At 41.5% G+C, this 14,196-nt stretch overlaps 1 long non-coding RNA gene across 1 annotated transcript in view; it reads right to left on the bottom strand.

Annotated features, from left to right (window-relative positions):
* The window catches only part of LOC116703181 (uncharacterized), a 59,370-nt gene that overhangs the window by 6,047 nt on the left and 39,127 nt on the right, over nucleotides 1–14,196 (bottom strand). The window contains exon 2 of the long non-coding RNA XR_004335370.1: nucleotides 10,649–10,710. This is a non-coding gene — a long non-coding RNA (uncharacterized LOC116703181). The remainder of the gene's footprint in view (nucleotides 1–10,648; nucleotides 10,711–14,196) is intronic.

Raw genomic sequence — 14,196 nt, 5'->3', positions numbered from 1 at the left:
ATATATATATATATATATATGTATATATATTCTTTTTGTTGTTGTAATTATTCCATTCAGTGATTGCAGAAGCATAAGTTAAGAAAGATGCAACATGAACATGCAAATGTTTTCATACTGTTTGCTTCTACAGTGCTGAGCACTTCTGACGTCTCTGCACATTTCAGTTTTAGTGATCAGATATGCAACTATTGAGTTTTTTGCTTAGAGTCTTCCATTCTATATCACAATATAAAAGAAGCTGGTTTGCTAGCTGCTTCAGGACTAGTCGGCTTAATTAAACCCAGACAGTTGGAGGAAGTACAAGTCGCTGTCCCTACAGGATCTACATTAAGTCTCCGCTCTGCTAATCAGAAAGCCCTTCAACTACATCAGCATGTCCCTCTGGCCCAACCAACAAGCAAAACTCATTTGTAACTTTGCAACTTTTTAAGAAAACTAGAATTGCTTCTATATTGAGCCTGGAAAATCAACCCCTGCTGTTTCAATGTTCATCATAATAAACAAAATCCTAAATAGATCAGCTGTGTAGCTCATTGTCTGTGCTCCTTTTGCCCTTGGTGCCATGGAGGTCAGAGGGTGGGAAATTGTGGGTGGCAGGAAGCTGAAACAGGACTGACTCTGTCAGTCAGTCCAACTCAAGTTGGTTGATTCTCTCTTCACAGTGACATCTGAGAAGACCAGCGATGGAGACCGGCAGCGAGAGGAATGGAGAAGCAGAGGGGCCGCGCCCTGGGTTCGATTGCACTGGATGCTCAGATAAGACGACAGGAAAGGGCAGATGGGACAGGGCAACAGGGGAAACTGGCTGGGGCTACTGTTACCTCAGGAAGATCTCACTCATCCCTCAGATCACCTGCCACACCTGTGGAGGCCAGAATTTGATTCAATCACGCAGTGCCACCAGCCAGGAGTTGGGAACTGGTCACCAGAGCCTCAGGAAACTGATACAGTAACTTTTAGAGCCACCGTGTACAAGTAAATATTGTACTGACCAGATGTGTATTATTCTTCTTTGTATGTCCATGTTTGTATGTTCTGGGTCAGATTTTGTGACAGTATAGCAATTGAATGCAGCACTGGCACCTGCAAGGTAAAATCCTGTTTCTATGTACAGCTGCAGTGCCATGTGACAACAGCAATAACAAGACAAGCAGGTTTCAAGTCTTTGCACGTTGATTTTAAACCTTACTAAAATGAGTGTAAATCAGTAGCATTTGCTGGTTATAGCATTTAAAATATAAGGATTTGTAGTTTTAAATCATTGTAAAAGAAATATTAGGTTAGTCAGACAAAATGTGGTAATATTGATATTTGTCAATATGTTTGACATGCTAAATAAGCAATCAACCATAAAAAAAAACAAAATAAAATTGTTGGCCTAGTGAGTAACAGGATATAGAAATGCTGTGATGTAACTCAAGAGACATATGGTCAGTCCTACAGCACACATTCCTAACAAAAACGCACGCACGCACGCACGCACGCACGCACGCACGCACGCACGCACGCACGCACACACACACACACACACACACACACACACACACACACACACACACACACACACACACACACACACACACACACACACACACACACACACACACACACACACACACACACACACACACACACACACACACACACACACACACACACACACACACACACACACACAGGTAAAATAAACCACAATGTAGTATCTTCATCTGGAGTGCATTTCCTGTCCTCTCGGTTGGCACATGTGGTATGGTTGCTGTTTGTAGCTCCCTCTCTGCACAGAAACAACTGTTTTACCACTAGAAACAAAACAGAACTTTAGGGACAAGGACCACAACAGTAGACTTCTGTTCTGGGTGTTGAAAATTTAAAGCAAAGAGAAGCACTCCCCACATCTGGAAAAATCCTACATGGGTTATTATGTTGGTTTAGGGTATCGATTTGACGAGAACAGTTCCCAGTTTGGCTCAATTCTCTCACTAAGAAGCAGAGGTGCAATCATCGGTATTATACACTGACATGAAAGTCACTTTTAAGAGAATAATTAAGTTACACCAAGCAGCTCTTTAATAAGACAAATTAGACAGCTGAAACATGTGTGTCAAACTTTACAGAGTAAGAAGTAAGAAGACAGTTCTTCAGCAGCAACAGTGGTGATAAAACAAACAAAAGTGTCCCCAAATTATCTTCTATCACTTTTTTAAACCCGTGGAGGTACTAACCAGAAGTGGTCACAGGAGCTGTGAAATGTTAGTTTTAGAGTGAAAGTAAACAGCCTCTGCCATGGTGGGCCTGTACCCTACACAGAGTAAGCACATGTTTCCCATTGTGGTTAAAAGGGAAGGGGATTAAAGTGTAGTGCAGCCGGAGCCACAGCCATACACCCCATGGGGAGATCACAGTACTCTCAGGTCTTTCAGTTCTGCTGATGCAGCCCAGTTGAAAGTGGCTGGTGTGTAGGGAGAAGATATGGCCAGATCTATCAGACGGACTAATCTAGGTCCTCTAGAGCCCAAATATGAGGCCTTTCTTTGGGGCTGAGGAGGAAGGCACGTTACCATGTTGACAAAACTGCCTTACTGAGGCTGGTAGACACACACAAACACAGGCTAGGTAAGGAATATGAAGAGGTGTTGAAACTGAGCAGATTTTGCTTTTCAGAGGCCCGATACTGTCCCTATGAAAAATATATCACCCTCAAAACTTATAATATAAACAGAAACAAAAAAGAGATTTAGACTGAAAACAAAAGCAGAAAAATAATCTGGTTAATTGAGTTTGGCTGCCAAATGTGAGGTTTTCACCCCTGGGCCTCAGGGTCAAATAGGCCACATTTAGGTACCACAGGGGACAGTTAAAGCAGGAGACTGTGACTGTGCAGCCAATTAAAGGACACTTTAAAAAGGCCAATAGTGCAGGGGACATTGAGGAAGATATGCATAGCGGAGCATAACTGCACTTACCAAAAACCACCAATTAACCAACACCCCATGAAGCTCAGCTGTGACCGCTTCAGCTGGACAGCTTCCATCTGCAGTGAGCAAAAACACCTTCTGTGCAGGGTAACAAAAGATGTAGAGGGAGGGTCACACCCTGTTTGCTCTAAACCCTGACTGTTTTGTGACTTGCTTTGAGACCTAAAAGCCAAAACATTAAATCTCAAGTTTTGACTTGATTAAAAACTATCTGCTCTTGAGAAATGACTTGTTCTCAACATTGTACAACTATCACCATGGGTTGGAAATAAAACTGTTAAAATGTTACATCTTGACTTTCAAATTGCTTATTGTGACTTGCCCTGGATGTGTCATACATGACTTGAAAGTTAAATGAACTTTACCCCATATCATATCTTGTACACTTTGCTTCATCCGTGGGATGGGATTCTCACCCAAACAAGTTTAAGTCAAGTATTAAAAAAATTCTTAACCTCTTAGCCTCAAAGGCCAAACACATAAAGATGGATAATTTGATGTCTATGTCGTGAATCTGTCAGTCTTGCATTGGTGTATAGTAAGGGTGTGACGAGATTAAAACATGACGAGATTTCTCGTCGAGGTGAAAAGTTGTCTCGTGAGGCGATGTGATGTCAGCGTGATGGAGCGTGAAATTACTATTGAAGATCCCCCTGCCACTTTTAAATCCTTTGTGTGGCAACATTTTGGTTTTTTGTTGTTTGTTTGCACAGTTTTGAGAGAGCAGTACTTTGGTTATTGATACACTTACTGTTTGCATTTAAAATGTTATTTTTCTGTTATTTACACATTCATTTTATTTATACTGTTTATTTTTTTATGTTCGGTTTGTGGAAAGGAGTTAGATTTCTCGTGTGAAATTGTACAGGGCAGAAGCCAGTTGGTAGAGTTTATACAAAACATTTTGCAGTGTTTGCACGTCCTTTGCAAAAAAAGTTAAATAACATTCATCATTAATAGTTGATTTCAAAATGCACCTAAATTGTTTTGCATTTTGTGATTTTTCAGTTGAATAAAAAAACTATTTTCCATTCATATATTTCATCGAGGATTTCTTTAAATTTTTTTTAAAAATCTCGTCTCGTCTCGTTCTCGTGAACCCAATCTCGTGATGTGTCTCGTCTCGTGGAGTAAGCGTCTCGTCACACCCCTAGTGTATAGTCTTCCATATTTGTGGGAGAAATTGGGGAACAGGGATTTTATGCAGGGCCTAAATTTCAGTGCAAATTTGCAGGACTTTTTCACCCACAAAAACATTGTGGGAGAAAGAGTCCGGCATGTAAATGTATGTACGTGGGTTTTGAAACTCAAAACTGATTTGTGTAGTGTTAGGGATCAGCTCTTTAAAGGTCACAATGAACAAGTTAGGTCTGCTCAGTAAACCTTGTTCCCTCTCTGATCCAGGCAACTCTTGGCCAATAGTTTCACAACACACGTAACACGTAAGCACCATAAGCATGTAAGCATCTGACCACTTTCTCCTCCTTTATGACATCAGTAATTTCCGATTTCCAATAACGGCAGGCTGACATTCAGCATCTTTGATTAATTGGATCCTATAGGGCTCTTTGTGTGTTTCCGCTTGAGAAAAAAAATGTCAAACACTTTCTGGAGCCCTGATTTGGTAGATCCGAACACGCCTTCAGCCACAAGTACGGCCACAGAGCAAGATGCCCTGGCATGGGATAAAATATCAGCCACAGTAAGAGTTTTCTTATTGAAACTGACCGCAACTTTACATGGGATGGAGTTAAGCGGGATATCTATCAAACTCCCTTGATTACAAACATCTTTCAGCGACACGTGAAATTGCACACACACTCAAACACACATTCATGCATCTATGCACAGGCCTAGAAGCACACCATTGCATGCATGTGTATGTACATGTTGTCCATGCACACATTGACAAAATGTGCAAAACTCCTCATGTAAATGCCAGTGACGGCAACAGTGGAAAAAGGTGGGATGAGGAACACATCAAGGCTAATCCGGCCAGGGATTAGGAGCTGCAAATATCACCAATGATAAACAAATGACTAACATTCCCGGTCTGTGTGGTTACAAGCCCCAGGGCTCCAGCTAGAACCCAGCAGGGTCTGGATCCAATCCATGCTGTTCATCAGTGTGAGTAGAAGCGGCCACTTGTGAAACCTCCATGACAAACACTCGGTGGACAAACCCAGAATGGAGAACAGAAGAGTCCAACCAACCACTCCTCCCACTTTAATTTACAGCTCAGACCTCAGAGTCCCCAGATGGATATTCAGACCAAAATGGCCATTTTGTTACCACTACATTAGTCACTATGACATTGCCTTCTTGTTAGCCATATTCTATGGCGTGACTATTTAATTTTGCCAGATACAATCTCAAGTGACTGACACATATACAGGTACTCCAAGCAAAATTTCCAGTCAACACTGAGGTTGAGTTAGCAAGTTTACTGTTAGCATAAATCAATTGATGACATTATGTTACAGATCACATGTTGGTTATGCAGATGGTTAAATAAGTGTCTTGTTTTAGGAAAATCCACCTCATTCTTTAAAAGTAAATGTTTACTTTGTGTATATAACAATTAAATATATCACAAGCAATTATTTAAAACAGTAATCAAACCAGTGCTGAAACTATTACTCCATTGAATAAATTTCTTAGATATGAGCATTTTAAATTCAACACCCGTGGGTTGAGGACCCGTCAACAAACAAAACAGTAATTTTGAAGCCTGTAAGAATAAGAATTCGCTATTTTCTGTAGATTAAACAATTAAGCGTTTCAATTTGACAAATCTTGCTCATATTTTCAATTTATGATACAAAGCAAGGAAACAGACCACTAACAACAAACTTTTTTATATCACTTGATATCATTTGGCATGTGAGTGCCTGGACTCATGTTACAAAGTCCTCGTGTTCAAGGGAAAAAGGGGTCAACACGAGAAAGAAAGTAGAGCAGTACTGTTTAGCATTATTGCAATTATTGACAAAATATGGATTGCTTGTCTAGGCGTCACTATGGAGATTATTGAAGAGGAATGGTGGAAAGATAAAGAAATGGGCCATGAATTCCTTTAAGTAGTAACAGGGTTGGTTAATTAGCAGTGTGTGATTAAACTGAGATCAAAGGTAAAGCAGTGAAAGCAGGTTGTGATTTGGTCGGTGCAGTTTTCTACTACCAGGAAATAGTGCCCAAGAGGAGAAAGGGCTTCCACTGAAAATGCAGACACAGCACATTTCCCTCCCTCACTTCTACTAGCTCTTTTGTCTTAGGTGACATCAGATGAGATGATCCAGTAAGTCTTGGGTGGAAGTTTTAAGGCTTTAATCTCAGTGTGTGTGTGTGTGTGTGTGTGCGTGTGTTGAGAAATTGAAGTATGTCTTCCCTTTGCTCTAATCCACCTATTTTGTTACGGTCCACTGGTCAGATTCAAGGTGGAAAAGTGCCGAGACCGCAACGTTTTGCCTTCTCAGTCAGTCTAGCCCACAAAGCTTTACCTGCTGAGTCCAGAGGTTCACCAAGCCTGAAGGACTCTGTTGCTTTAACCTTGTCCCCAAACATGTCCCTGGCCTACACAAAAGCCATCTGGGGTGCGGCTGAGAGCTTTAGCAACAAAATAACTCTTTCAATCTGCACTCTGCATGGTTCTGACTGCAGGGCGCTGAGGTCGTCAATACCAAGAATCTCACTGGACCTCCTCCCCCTTCTGCTCCACCCGTCTAATCCTGGCCTACATGACTGACTCCAAGTGAAAGCCCCACACGCCAGAGGTGGGAGCCAAAAGCACTGTGGGATTCAAAAAAGACCACCTGCTCATCAAACTAAATTGCACTCATGGAAGGCAATGGGGAACAGAGAGAATGAAAAGGAGGGGAGTACGAGAAAAAAATAAGTATGAATAAAAAGAAAGACAAGTCACTGCTCTCCCTCTGTGATCTTGGTAGACAAAAGAACAAATTGCATTTCTGCGTCATGGCACCCGAGAGTCAAAATTGGCATACTGTCCCTCTCAGTACGGTTTGTGTGCGAGCATGTTGATAACGGTTCCATCAGTTCCCACAAGAGAGCCAGAGAGGTGCACAGGCCTACCTTTCAGCCTTTCATCTTGGCTTCTTTTGTATTCTGCTACACTCTGTTGTCTCTCTCCTCTATTGGGTGGAATTGACTGTTATTATTCCAAACAGCATTATCTTTATTAATGCCACAGGTCTCAGGACTCTGCACTCCCTGGGAGTCGGGTCTGGACAGAGCTGCAACCAATCTCCCTAGATAAAAGCTCAGCGGAGAGCTGTATGCAAGCCAGACAGCTCGGGCAGGCCTTCATCCTCCCTCCTCATTCTCAGAAAGAGGTATAGGCCCTACAAAGACTAAGATATGGCTTTAATCTTAGCACTTTCAGTCCGACAGAAACATTTTAACTGAGAGCAGCTCTCTACGAGGCTATCAGAAGTCACTCCGGGTTGTTAGCCACCAGTCACAACAAACACATTGTATTATTAGTAACTACATTTCAATAATATCTGAAAATTGCTAAAAAGAAAAAAATATCCATGAAAACATGGACATTAAGGAAAAGGCTTTGGAGTCCCACACTGTTCAGGATATAAGTCATGAAACTATATATTCTGGTGCTCAGGTTTATGAGTGTGCCCTCCATTTCTACTGTGGCTTATATTGTTGGTGGCTCGTATGTACTTGGAGCCGAGGCTGTTTCCAGAAGTCAGCCATGCATGACGAGTTATTTTAAAGGTGGTGTGGAGAGCTGACGTGTGGCCAGGCCAGGCCAGGGCAGCAGCTTGGGTCTCAGCTTTGTGCCTCAAGCCCCTCGCTCCAGTGGTCACACAGCATCAGCTCCCGGCCTGAGCCCGGACACTGATTAATGGGACAGGGGGATTACTATCAAACCAGCCGTGAGGACCACCCAGATAGTGGCACAGGACGACAGCCGCACAAACACACACAGGCACACATGCACGCAAATTCAAACATACTTAGTCACACAAGCACTTACATGCATCTTTTTAAACAGATATCCCCAGAAATCCACATACTTAAACAAATAGTGATTGAAACAAAAATATTGCCATTTAAGATGTTAATTATTAAAACTTTCTAAAATTAAACAAGCGTAAAAAGCTGCACATGCCATTTGTAATGACTCTGTTTACCACTCAAGTGCAGTGGGAGGAATTCATTTGCTGAGGCTTTCTCATTACCACAAAGCAAGGGAGCCAGCAAGGGAGCCAATTCTGCTCATCAGGGTTCATATGTACTGTATCTACAGGATGTGCCTAGTTAGAAGTAAGTCTTCTCAATCACGTCATACCATTTTTTTTTCTTATTCTCACTTCAGTTTGCATACTGCATTATTGAAGAGTGATGACTTGTGTAATTTTCTTTCTCAACTGACCCAGGTCCAAAACAACAACGTTCCATTTAGTTACATATGTGAAGCAAAAGGCAGGCTAAAACTCTGGCTTTCATTAAAACCTTTTTAAATTCTCTGAAATTGCTGACATTCAACTTGATCATGATGTTTAATACTTCACTTTCCTCTTTTGCTTGATGCAGGTCTTGACTTCTCTCATTTTCCTTCCGAATGCGTTTACCATTTTCCACCAAGTCACATTTTCATCCAGCATGTGCAAATACACTGAGCAAAAGAGGGAAAAAATACAAATATTTCTCACTTGCCAGGGCACGGCACAACTCAACCTCAAAGCACCAGTTTGATGAGCTGAACAATAAGAGTCAATGACAAATCGGACGTGGTGCATTCCTTGAGCAAACACTCACCTCATAAAGGGAGACGGGTAGGCAAACACTCACCTGCCCTAAGCTAATAACTTGTGTGGAGGCAAACACACAAATACACTCACACATGTACACACTTGAGCTTGTCGATATGTTGAGACAATGATGGGAATTAAACTGCTCAAAACTGTGTTAGCATAAAGTTATGACTGATTTAATCTCAGAGAGCCACAAGTAGCATTTTTAATAACAAAAGCACCATACCAGAGGAATGCAGGCGATGTGGTTCTCTTTGTGCTGTTACACTGTGCTATGTGAAGCATGGAAATAGACTGGTACAACTAATATTTAAATGTTAGGCCCGCTCTGTTTAGGGTTTATTTTAATCATTGCACTGCAAAAATAAACAAAAATTGAATTATATTAACTAAGGCCATCCCAATGGCTTCAGGAGGAGGATTTAAGGGGCTTACACATAATGTGATGTATAATAAGTTACAAATTATAAACCACATGTCTGTACGTAGCCTTTCTCAAAACATTTGCATGTGTCCATTTCTGATTGTGTTTTTAAAATGTCTGCATGCTTGTGTGTCAGGAAATCATTTATGACTGGACTCATTTCCCTTTTTTCAAGATTTATTTTTGCCATTTTAGAGCTTTATTTGTGACAAGTAAGCTTAGACATGAAAGGGGTGAGAAAGAGGGAATGACATGCAGCAAAGGGCAGCAGGTCGAAACTTAACCCGTGGCCGCTGCATTGAGGACTGAGCCTCTGTTTATGGGCGCACACTCTACCAGGTGAGCTACCCAGGCTACCTGGACTCATTTTCCTACCAAACAAACCACACACATTTCCCCCTAAAGCTTTCTCTCCCAGTTGAGCAGAGCAAAGCTCCGGTGACAGCACCCCAGACTTCATTTCAGCAGACTTCACTCAGTGGGATACACCCAGAACACTTCCTGACCATGTGACTCCCCCCAGTTGCCTTTTGATTGGACTCTCAGAGGATGAAGAGAAGAGGGGGGCGGTGGTGGCAACAGAGCTGGCTGGCAGCGGATACGAGAGAAAACAAATTCCTGCCCCATTGCCATGGAGATGAGTCAACAGCAGGTCGGGAGGGGGGGCAGAGAGTTCTGTGGTTGAGGGGCACAGGCTGACCTGCTGTAGTTAACAGTTCATCCCCGTATCCGGCTCCCAAATGTTTGGGCAAACACGGAGTGCAGCGGAGTCAAAAGGGCCCCAAGGGGCTGAGAGAGGGCCATCGCCCTGGGGTGACAAGATGACAGGCACACACTGGTTGGTAGAGGGTGGACCAGCTGAATGGGGAGTAAGGGATAGGGGGCACCAATGGAAAGGGAGTGGGGGCTGATGGGATGTGGGAGAGGGGCTAAGTACATTGAGTACCACAGGCTACAGCACTGTCACAAAACAGTAGTGATGGCTGCGGCTTTAAAAAGCAGTGTAATTAAATAAATTGTGTTAAAAGGTCATTTTGAAGAGAACAATGTCTTAAGTAAACCACAACAAATATACCCAGTAAATTATGTCTAAATGCTTCATGTTAAGCTAAATAATTAACATTTGGCTACCAGTTGTGCCAACAGTTAAAGTAGGAGTTGCGTCAGTTTTATAAGCCTAAACCACAGTTACACTAAAGGTCTCTGCATAGGTCCGCTCTGCTACAGTTAGTGAAAACGTTCAGCCCATCTGGGTGAGCCACAAGAGCTGCAAAGCAAAACACTACTGTACAAAAAAGCATGTAGATAAGGATATAACATCACCTTATGACAACTAGGCTTATATAGAAGAAGCTTATACAGCAGATATTTACAGGAGAGAAAACTGAAAACACTGAAACACCACAAGCACACTCAGTCTATTTGCGGTCTTTAGAAACATATTTACTCACCAGAAGATCCCTGGGAAGCAATTAAAGTTTGACATCTCATTCCAAGAATTTGAATTCCTTCACTGTGAAGAAAAAAAAATCAAAAGAAGACAAACGTCACTTCACACACCAACTACAGTGTAGTATTCCACTGGTATAGTTGTTTAACGTTTCACTCCCATGTGGTTCAGTTCATTTAGGTAGAACAGTGTTAGAGCATGTAATATGAGGTATGAATGGAAAATGGTTCAAAGCCTCAACCCACAGGACCAGGTTCCAAAACACTGACCACTTTACAATGGAGCAGAGCGCCGCTTGACAATAATGGGTCATAGACAGAAATAACAGGGGCGCGACGGGTGGATCTCATCAATGTCACATCATACAGTAAAAGATCTGCAAGGCTTCAATACTGTACTTGATACATGATAGGCTGGAGTTTATGTAGCGTAAGTTTTTGTCTCAGTCAGCAGAAGCCATCATATGTAACTTTATGCAGCGTCACGACTTGGTTTCCTCCCTAGAATGTCAAACCAAAACCCATCATCCAATTGGCCATCTTTGAAGAGTTGAAATGCCACCATTACAACAGAGCTTTCACTGGGCAGGGGTGTCAGGAGGGTGTGTTAGCAGAGAGGACACTTTACTGGTTCTCCACTTCTACTCACGTCAGAGCAGTGTTTTCGTAAACACTGCTGTAGCATGTCCTTCCTTTAGTGGGAATTAAGATCCTCTCAATAATAATCCACCTAACAAATCTTATAAATGAAAAACAGGACTGCATCATTTATAGTGCGTCTGTCGGTGAAAGAGAGGAGAGAAAGGAACAAAAACAAGAGAAAAAAAGTAAGATTATGATAAAAATAGCAGATGTTGAGAGTCATTTCTCGAAAGGTGTGTCATTCAGGGAGTTTGGGACGAACTTTTGGCCATGGCTGAGCTCTAAATTTAGCATATTTGCTAAAATAAAAAGTGAGTTCAGTCGCTGGCACTGGAAATTTCTCCTCCCTTTTTATGACCTCAGTGGTGCAGCCGGCGTCACTCATGACGAAATACAAACCATATAAAACAACAAAAAAAGACCTCCTCAAATACTCTGAGTACATAAGGAAACAACCACAATTTAATGTTCCCTGTAAATGATCTTAATATGGCAACCCAAGTCAAGATTAACAGAAAAATAGGGTTTTGCACATTCTAAGTTTAGAGCAAAGTTTGTGCATGAATTACCTTTTACATAACAACTTTTAACAGAACACAGTCTCTAGTTTGATATTCAGAAATCGATAAGTTACTTAAGCTTCTGTAGATGTCCACTTGGCTGTGTGTAGGGAAAAAGGATGTATGACACATGTAGAAAGTGTTTGTTTATTGTATCCAACATGCTGGGGATGAGCCTGTGTGTGGCAGACTGGGGAGGATGCCCCAGGGCCAGGCTGAGGAATAAGTGAAGCAGAAGTCCCATCTAAGCTCTAAAGCATGCGTGTATCAGGTCTGTAACTAAAACACAAGCATAAACACAGGCGATGTTAGGGATTACACCCTGCAATACCGCCGCAGGAAACCACAGACAGCACAGGTGTAAACATCGCCACGGACACATTTTTCCTCATCTCCGTTCTGCCAGTGGAGGTCTGACTGACAGCTCATCATATAACCTTGTTGGCTGCGTGAAACTAGCATAAACATCTGTAGGTGTGTGTGTGTGTGTGTGTGTGTGTGTGTGTGTGTGTGTGTGTGTGTGTGCCATAGGTGAGGCACACACAAAGAAGGATTACAATGACCTAATGTCATGTCAAAGAAGCCTTGCAGCACAATACCACACACAATCTTTCAAAGATAGTAACATCTTTCGTTTAAGAAACATTTTTATTAATTAGATTTCTTATTATTTGTCTCACTTTCCTTTGAGAGTTGAATCTGATATGCTACATCAATTATAAAACCTATTTGCTATTTGCAAGAAATCAAAGTGCTGTACTCGGATGTGTTTTTCTTTTAAACATTGTTTCCTAGAGATTAAAAGGAATAAGTTTTAGTGGGAGCAGCAAAGATGAAATGGGAGGAAAGCACATTTCCTCAGTAAACAGCACCCTCTAGAGCAATACCCAACAGTACATTCAATGCTGCACCTCACTCTCATTGCCTGTCTCTTTATAACAGCAGGGAATTATGCTCATTTGACAGATTCATCAGTAACAATTACTTTATTTAAAATGCCCCCAAAAAATCCCGTCAATTGTAAAAATTATACAATTAGATAAGCTCACATGCTTATTGTTATTTTTCTGTAAAAGATACCAAATAAGCAGGTTGTCTTGTTCTCCAGCTTATTTCTGAGCCACAAATGTACAATTACAGAGTTGAGGTGAAAGCACTCATTTTCCCAGTGTGAGTTGATAATGAGGCAGGCTGTTATTAAGATGTTTGCTTTAATCGTGTGCAGGGTTATTAGGGGCGGTTTACAGTACACAAGAGAGATTAACGTAGGCCACGCATGACGGAAAAAGCTGAGAAGGCCAACGATAAGCCAACTACCCACAACTGTGAAGCAGGCTGAGAAATATGAGCACAGTAGGACATGAAACTCAGCAAGACAAAACTCTCTCTCTCTCTCTCTCTCTCTCTCTCTCTCTCTGCCTCAAATCATGTTACACAACCACAAAGGAATGCCTCGTATATCGGAGACAGATTTAAAACAAGCGGAAAGGAAAAGAACAGTAAAGAGAGGATTGCAGATTGATCTATAGAAGCATTGGGTGTTGTTTGGTTGCTTTCTGTTTGTATAAAAAAGACAACATGGCAGGGAGCTTGGCAGTACCGTTTAGGCACACTGCAATGACACAAGTCCGGACACATACTCACCCAACTACTTCACACATGCTTACATAAACTAAATCAGCTCGAGACACACAGCTGTGTGCACCAACCAGGGAGCACTACATGTTTTGTATATATTTTTCCATGCCTTTAATAAAAATAGACATAGTTTCAATACATTTTGTTGGAATTTAGGGAGCACTTGAAAATCCATCATTTTATGAGCTTTTAAATTTTCCCACAGAATTCTTTCCGTGCATTTGACCCATACACATGAAAGTAGCACTCAATTAGGACGGCACACAGAGAAAAAATTTGGTACTTAAACATGACATGCAGCAACCACGTACATGTTTATGAGACCCGTCTTGCATTAAAAACCAAACTATTTCATGACATGTAGACAATGGAAAGTGATCTATTAGATAAAATGAAGAAATTCGAGTTTCTGAATATTTTTTAAAACTTATGTAAACTGAGGTCAAAACTGAGCTGAACTGTGTTGGCAACATCAGGTGGATCCACACAATTCTATTATTAATTATCCTCCAAAGCTTGGATTTGGTTCATGTCAACACTATGCATATTTGTTGCTTTATTTTATTCAGTTGCACAACTAGTAAACCACAAAAACCTGTGATTGAAATGAACATTTCACACATCCTTTTGCAGAGCAATGTTTGACTGCATTAGTAAAAGGTGTAGGTGTGTGTGTGTGTGTGTGTGTGTGTGTGTGTGTGTGTGTGTGT

This window comes from Etheostoma spectabile, chromosome 15 (genome assembly GCF_008692095.1).
Source record: "Etheostoma spectabile isolate EspeVRDwgs_2016 chromosome 15, UIUC_Espe_1.0, whole genome shotgun sequence".
NCBI lineage: Eukaryota > Metazoa > Chordata > Actinopteri > Perciformes > Percidae > Etheostoma > Etheostoma spectabile.
This window is presented reverse-complemented; position numbering and strand designations above follow the sequence as displayed.